This window comes from Vulpes vulpes, chromosome 9 (genome assembly GCF_048418805.1).
Source record: "Vulpes vulpes isolate BD-2025 chromosome 9, VulVul3, whole genome shotgun sequence".
NCBI lineage: Eukaryota > Metazoa > Chordata > Mammalia > Carnivora > Canidae > Vulpes > Vulpes vulpes.
Genome location: NC_132788.1, coordinates 21,322,700 through 21,331,460, shown reverse-complemented (window position 1 = coordinate 21,331,460; position 8,761 = coordinate 21,322,700).

Here is an 8,761-nt window from a genome sequence, read left to right as displayed (position 1 = left end):
GTCGAAAGCAGAGGGACCATTTCAGACGCAGCAGTCACTTTATTTGGAATATTAAACCATGAATGGAAAAAAGGAGTCTCTCTCCTCTTCTCCCCTGGAAACAGGGGTACAGCAGCAAGAGTAGGGCCTCCACCCTGTCCCCACACACTGCATAATTTTGTACAGCTTTATAAATAAAACTTTTGGTATTGTCCCCACCCCCACCCACCAGTGGTGCTGCATTTGGCTTCTTCATTTTAGGATAGGATAACAGGAAGCATCATTGATGATGAGGCTGAGCAGGAAGAGGAGGAAGATAATGGTGGCTAACACTTAATCAGCACTTAGTACATGGCTGGCAATTTTCTGGGTATATATCTATGTCTATATCTTTATCTGTGTCTATAATTTAATCTTCACAACAATGCTACCCAGTAGCTACTCTTATCTCATTTTGCAAAGAAACTGAGGTATAGAAAGATTAACTTGCTCAAGACCACACAGATAAGTAGGTGAAAAGGGACTTGAATTCTGGCCATTGCTCCCAGAGTTTTAAGTCTTTAGCCACCCTACTGTGCTGTTTCTCAACACTTCCAAACTAAAATGTGAGTTCCAGGGTAGTGTTTCTAAAAGTGCCAGTTATGGCTCATTGGGTTGTGAGATCAACTTAGTGGATGCCACCCAGCTTTAATTTCTTTTAATAGAATAGACTAGGAAACAAAATATCAAAGTGATCACAGGCAACAGTGGAAATATTGTTTTGCAGAAATCGTGCTTCAATTTTATATTTGCATATGTGTGTTCTAGGTCACAGCATAAGATGTATTTCTTCCTTCCTGGGGGTGGCAATCAAAGCTCTTTGAAAGTCATTGCTCTCCAGTGAATGTGGAGACCAGAGGTATAGCCCCAGGGGCTTTAGCGGCTGCTCTGCTGGAAAAAGTGAGATGCTTGGGGCCATGCCATCTGGAACTGTCTGCTTCTGAGTAAAGGGAGAAAAAAAGTGGCTTCAAGGGACTATTCCCACAAATATACCTCACCAGTGTTTCGAATCTCCCATGAGAAAACCCAAGGCCAGGAGGAAGCTTCATTCTCACTACTCTCTTTCATCAAACTCTTGCACCTACTATTCATTCTCTGATAAAACCCTGTTAATTACCCGTCTATCCTTTGCGAAGGCAGTTCTCTTGCTTGGCTTGCTCTTTCCTGCCTGGTTGAATATTAATTCTTACTCATTCTTTTAAATTCAACTCAGATATTAGTTTCCCGACTCCACCAATATTTCTGTACCTCTTACATGCTTTGATTATTATGCAATTGTTTACCTATCTCTCTCATCTATTAGACTTGAAGTTCCTTGAAAACAAGAACCGGTTTTATTATTCTTTGTGTCCCAGGCAGTGGCTGCTTCAGAATTTCTGCATAGGATGAGATTATGGGCAGCAAACTGGTTAGAAGAAAGGCCAGTCTATTTGTCCCGAAGCTTCTTTCATGGAGCATTTTACTGAAGCACTGTATATAAGGCCCAGAAAACATAATCAGTTGCATATATCAAAGAGTATGGCTGATCCAGATTATGCAGAAGACTAACATCTGTCAACAAGACACCTGGGTCCCACTAATCCTTAATGCCCGCCAGATATTGGAAACTGAAAACTCCAATTATGTGCTCAGCATGGAGCTAGCTTCCAACCATTAAAGAGGATTTCTACATTCAAAGGGTTTACACACCAGTTGGGATGCAAATGAAATGACCAAGGCCACGGATCTTAAATTTTCAGTTTATAACAAAATCCCTCTGAAAGCTTGTTAAAATGCACATTACAATGTATATTACAAACATTGGGTGTTTGTAAATGAAAATAATTGATGAAGCTCAGTAAAATATTTTTTTTGAGGATGTTGCCTTCAAATCCTCATTTACTTAAAAAAAAATTCCCAGATTTTTAGGTGCCAATCACGACTACAGTTTGAGGAATTCTGTACAATTAAGAGCTAAGCCTTAGGTGGTATTTCCAAAGGCAAGAGGAAGGGAGAAGTCTTCATGGAGTGCACAGCACTTGAGCTGAGCCTTTAAGGATGAACAGACTTTAAACAGAGAGGAAGAGGCAGACAGAAGAAGGGAAAGCTGGAAATTTGAGTTGGGAATCATGAGCATTGGGAAGCAGCTGCTGCCACAGAACTGAATGAATTCTTCATCCAGGAAGAGTATACAAAGAAAAGGGCTCTTGGTAATCTCCTGGTGTTGTGGCAAGATGAGGAATTGGGGCCAAGAAAGAGCTGAGTAAGAAGCATAATTCAAATCCTGAAATCCCAAAACAGTGGTTTTCAATGGAGGGAGTAATGCCTCCTAGAGGGCATTTTGAAAATGTTCAGCAGCAATTTTGGTAAGCAAGAGGAGCAGGTTATTTCCTTTAAGTGGGTGGAGACCAAGGATGCTTGCCTGCACCAAAAGTATGTCCCACAACGCATTCTACTTCTGAATATAAATGAGAAACCTGTTTATAATCATCCAAGCCCAGAACCTAGCTCAGTTTAACATATAAACACAACTTTCCTCCCACCCCTACCCAATTTAAATATTTTGCAGGAATGTAATTTCTCAGGTCTGCTGGTCTCTGGTCTTGGCTACCTGATTTAGCTCATTCCTCTTGCTCTTTTCTGTCTCCTGAGTCCTATTCCTGTTCATTCACTCTGCCATGGGACTTGATTCTTCTTCCCATTCATCACCTTCTCAAAGACAAAAGCTAATTTGAACCCACTCTGAGAACACTTAAAAGTAAGTCTTTAGGAGTCCCTGAGTGGCCCAGTCAGTTGAGCATTGAACTTTAGATTTCCATTCAGGTTATGATCTCAAGGTCATGAGGTGGAGCCTTGTGTCAGAGCACAGAGTCTGCTTGAGCTTCCTCCTCTTCCCCTCCCCAATGCCCCCCTCTCACCTTCTCTCTCTAAATAAAGAAACAAACAAACAAATAAAATCTTTTTAAAAAGCAAGCCATGAAAGAATCATATTGCTTTCAAGTAAATTAAAGGCATGCCAGAACAAAGTCCCAATTGATTTAAAGGAATCCAGCAAAACCCAGGACCAATAATGTAGAATTCAAAATGTCTGGCATTCAACAAAACTTTATTAGACATACAAAGAAGTAAGATAATATAACATTTATTCAGGAGAAAACTCTATGGATGCAGATACGAAATGACAACTATAATGGAATTAACCAAGATTTTAAGATCTCTGGAAATATGTTCCATATGTTCAAGAAACTAGTGGAAAGCAAAGAAGAAATGGAAGATATAAAAAAAGACCCAAATGCAACTTCTAGAATGAAAAATACAGTATTGGAAAAAAAAATACACTGGATAGAATTAATGGTTGGTTAGTAACATTGAAGAAAAACTTGAAATTAAAGACAAAGCAATAGAGACTGTCTAAAACTAAGCATAGAATTATAAGGACTAAAGAAATTAAGAACTAAAATAAAATTCTTTACCATATGTAAAATTTGAGTCTCAGAACGAGAGGAGAATGTTGGGGATGGTAAAGGAACAGAAAAATAGATCAAGAAATAATGGCTGGCATATCTGAGATTTCATAAAAAGTATAAGCATCAGGTTTAAAAATCCCAACAAATTTCAAGAAGAATAAACATAGAAAAACCATACCAAGACACATCCCAACCAAATTGTTGAAGAAAAAGTGATAAAGAGAGGGATGCCTGGGTGGTGAGGTTGGTTAAGTCTCTGACTCTTGGTTTCAGCTCCAGTCATGATTTCCAGGTCATGGGATAGAGCCCTCCTTTGGGCTTTGTGCTCAGTGCAGAGTCTGCTAGAGTTTCTCTCTCTCTCTCTCTCTCTCTCTCTTGCTTTCTCTCTCTCTCTCCTTGTGCCCCTCTGCACTCTTTCTTTCTCCCTCAAATGAATAAATAAATCTTTAAAAAAAAGTGATTAAGAGAAAAATCTTAAAAACAGGGCAAAGAAAAAAAAAAGACATGATATACAGAGAATGAAAGCTAAGAGTGATAGCACACTCTTGTCAGAAAAATAATTGTTACGGGCTGAATGTGCACGCCCCAAGTGCCTATGTTGAAGTCCTAAACCCCCGCACCTCAGAATGTGACTCTATTTTGAGATAGGTCTTTAAAGAGGTAATCAAATAAGATCATATGCTGGGCCCTAATCCAATATGACTAGTATCTTTATAAGAAGAGGAGGTAAGGACACAAATGTACAGAGAAAAGACCATGTGAAGACATAGCAAGAAGGTGGCCATCTGGGAGCCAAGGAGAGAAGCCTTAGAAGAAACCAATCTGGCCGACACCTTGGTCTTAGACTTTTAGCCTCTAGAAGTAGGAACAAGTAAATGTCTGTTGTTTAAGCCACCCAGTCTGTGGTAGTTTGCATGGCAGCCCTAACAAATTAATAAAATAATGGAGCAAAATCTTTAAAGTTCTGAAAGGAAAAACAATCTGGCAATTTAAAATTATATCTGCATGAAAAGTATCCTTTAAGAATGAAGGTGAAGTAAAGACTTTTCTCAGATCATCAATATCAGAGAAAATTCATTACTAGTAGATCTGAACTAAAAGAAATGATAAACTTTCCTTGGGAGGTAGAAGAATGCTATCAGATTTATGTAAAGCACTAAAGAGTATCAAGGATCATAAATAGGTGGGTAGATATAAACACACTTTTTCTCATTTAAAAATGCTTAAAGCAAAATTAATGGCAATGTATTGAGGGCTTTATAAAAGTGAAATGTATTACAAGATGGCACAAAAGATTGGAAGTGTCAAGTGAAGGTATACTGTTGTAAGGTTTTTATGCTGTAGGTGAGGTGGTATGATGTTTGATGAGAGACTGAAGTAAGTTGAGGATGTATATTGTGGTCTTAGAGCAACAATGAAAACAGAAATGCCAACAACAAGATAGATGAGAACCAGAAAAACAGAGAGGCGTAGCTAATAAACCAAGACTGAAGATAAAATGGAATATTAAGAAAAAAAAATCCAAACCAAAACAAGACAAAAGAAACAAAGACCAAATGGGACAAATTTAAAGCAAATAGCAAGATGGTATATTTACATCTAACTGCACTAATAATTTTTTCTTTTATTGTCTTCATTTTTAGTGTGATATAATTTATATACAGCACTGTAAAAGTTTAACATGTACAGCATAATGATTTGCATATATTGAGAAATGATTATAATAAATTTAAGTAGCATCCATCATCTCCTATAGATACATCAACCTCGTGATGAGAACTCAGAATTTACTCTCGTTAACAACTTTCAAATTATACTATATTGATAATTACATTAAATTTAAAAGGTCTAAACACTCCAATTAAAATGCATAGGCTGTCACATTGGACAAAAAACCAAGATGCAGCTGTTTGCAGACACAAGTAACCCACTTTAAATATAAATAGAAAGGAAAGGATGAATAAAGATATATGATGCAAGCACCAATCAAAAGACAGCTGGAGTGGCCACATTCCTATCCGACAAAGTAGATTTCAGAAAAAGGATTATTGCCAGGAACAAGGGGAGAAACTATATAATAACAAAGGAGTCAGTTTATCAAGAGAAAATAATAATTCTAAATATATATGCATTTAATAACAAGAGCTTCACAATGCACAAAACCTGATAGAACTGAAAGGAAAAACAGTTGGCCAACTTGACCAACTAAAACATTATATCCAACAATAACAGAAGTACATTCTTTTCCAAGTACACATGGAATTCATCAAGAAGGACTATACTCAAGGCCATAAATCAAGTATCAAAACATTTAAGAGGATGGAAATGATACAAAATAAGTTCTCTGACGATGATAGATTTAACGTAGAAAACAACAACAGAGATATGTGAAAATCCCCAAATATTTAGGAACTAGATAACATGTCCTAAATAACTCATGGATGAAAGCCTAAATCACAAGGAAAATTTGAAATATTTTGAACTGAATGACAACAAAAATATATTAAAAATTATATGATGCAGCTATAAAAAATGCTTAGGCAGGAATTTATATCTTCAAATGCCTATGTTAGAAAAAGAAGATCTAAATTCCACCTTAAGAATTTAGAAAGAGGGGCAGCCTGGGTGACTCAGCAGTTTAGCTCTGCCTTCAGCCCAGGGCCTGATCCTGGAGACCCCGATGGAGCATGGAGCCTGCTTCTCCCTCTGCCTGTGTCCCTGCCTCTCTCTCTCTCTCTCTCTCTCTCTGTGTGTGTGTCTCTCATGAATAAATAAATAAAATCTTAAAAAAAAAAGATTTAGAAAGAGAAGAACAAATTAAACTCCAAGTAGTCAAAAAGAAAGCATAAAGATACAAAGAAATCAATAGAATTAAAACCAGAAAGATGAAAGCCAATTGTTCCTCTGGATGAAGATACAGAAATGATAGTCCATATCCTCCCATAAATAAAAGGGGTTTGGATTCCTTGCAAGTGTAGTGCCAAGCAGTGCTTCTCAAACTGGGCATGTGACATGCAGGGATAGGCAAAGCTACAGTTAAATTGCACATCTTCCTAGAGGATCATTTTTATTGGAAAGTTAGGGGGACAATGTTGTTATGGTAAATATAAAAATGAAATATAATATAAAAATGTACCTAGATTTTTAAACTGCAGTAAAAAGCACATAATATAAAATTGACCATTTTAACCATTTTAAGGGTACAGTTTAGTAGTGTTAAGTATATTCACATTGCTGTGAAACAGATTTACAGAAACTTTTCATCTTGCAAAACTGAAACTCTGTACCCATTAAATGGCTCCCCTTCCCCCTCCCCTCAGCCCCTGGTAGCTACCATCTACATTCTGTTGCTATGAGTTGGACTACTTCAGATACTGCATATAAGTGGAACTGGATAATATTTATCCAATTTATCCAATGTGATTGGCTTATTTCAGGTAGGATGATGTCTTTGACACATATTGTAACATGTGGCAGGATTTCCTTTCTTCTAAAGAATTGTATGAATTCCATTGCATGAATACAACACATTTTGCTTATCCATTTATCCATTGGTGGACATCTGGGTTACTTCTTCCTTTTGGCCAATGTGAATGATGATATGAACATATGGACATGATAGGGAGTTAGCTCTACCTACTATATTCTACATATCTCAGGGATCATCTTTTACTTTTCTCTACCATTAGGCTTACTTTGGCAGAAAAGTTTGTAAAGTCCTGGTGTCGTGGTGAGAAACATGGTCTTAGAATCAGTACAACCTGGATTTATGAATACCAGATCTGCTATCAGTTACCTCTGTGACTCTTAGTAATGACTAAACCTTTGGAAGTCTTATTTATCTACCTGCAAAATGAAGAATCAGTAACTATAACTAGTATAGCTACAATGCTTAGCACAGTGCCTGGCACACAACTAATGCTCAATAAATAGTAGCTAGTGCTACTCTATTGGTGTTTTCTGTAAATGACACCAAAGTCTGTTTCTTCTTCCTCATAGTATTGTCCCTCATGATTTGGAAATATGTCTACCCTTACTTCTTTTCAGAGAAGTACCCTCTTTGAAGAACTATTTTCTGTTTACCCTTACTTCTTACCTAGCTCTGGGAAGCTCCAATAATTACTTGCACATGCTGTTTACAAATTCCTCAAATTTATTTCCTTCTGCTATAAGGGCTTTATAGTTGGCTTATTAGCCCTTAAGATGTGATGCTCACTTTCATATACTGCTTTTGTAAATCCAAATGGGTTTAACCATTTTAGCAAGCCATTTGGCAATATGTAATATGACCCTTAAATATGTCCATACCCTCCAGAAAGAGTCCATATGCATTGACTTAGTTGTATTCTTTCTAAAAAATCTAAAGAAGTATTCTGAAATGCAAAGCTTCATGAACATTAATGTTCATCAAAATGTGAAATATAAAAATGAGAATAATGCAAATGTCTAGGAATAGGGAAATACTTTAAAAAGTAGGGAACAGTTAAATAATAGATGCTTATTAAAACTTACAATATTATAGGGAGTTTGATTCAGCAGTCCCTATGAAATAAAACATTCTTATATAGTTTTAAGTAGAAAAAAAAGATAATTTTCAACCACACAAAATTATGCAGGCATAAACACAACACATGCTAATTTATGTTTTAGTCTTCCATTCCACTAAGATTCTATTACGGGTTAGGTCTTGTGCAAGATTCTGAGGACAGGTACAAACACAGTTGAAATTCTTATTCTGAAATGTCTTGCAACCTAGCTGAGAGAGAGTTTTTAAAAACTGTGATAAGTCCTATAATGAAAGCATATGTTTTCTGAGAATGGAACAGAGGGCAGGCCTTAGTCTTCAGTGGAGTGGAAGCAGGATGATGGGCAGAGGTTACACAGAGGAATGATGTCTGAGCTGGCTTTTGGAGGATAACGAGGAAAAGGTCAGGCCAGCAGAGAATGGGAAGAAAAAGATGCGAAAAGGAGTAGAGAGCCTTCTGGACCAAGAGAATAGCATGTGCAAAGGTGGGAATGTCACATGGCATTCTGGAAGTGGCAAGTGGCTCCCCAAAGCAAGGATTTATGGTAATAAGGGGAGCTACCAGTAGCTGGAGCCAGAAGGATTGATAGGATTCTTCATGTGGCCAGGAGGAGTAGGAGTTAACCAATATGGGCTTGATCCTGTGACTCTTAGGGAGGATTTAAGGCAAGAGAACAACACACTTGTAATTTGGAAGGTCATTCTGACAGCAGTGAGGAAGGGGCTATGACTAGAAGCAGGAGTCTGATGGGGACAGTACAGAAGAAGTACA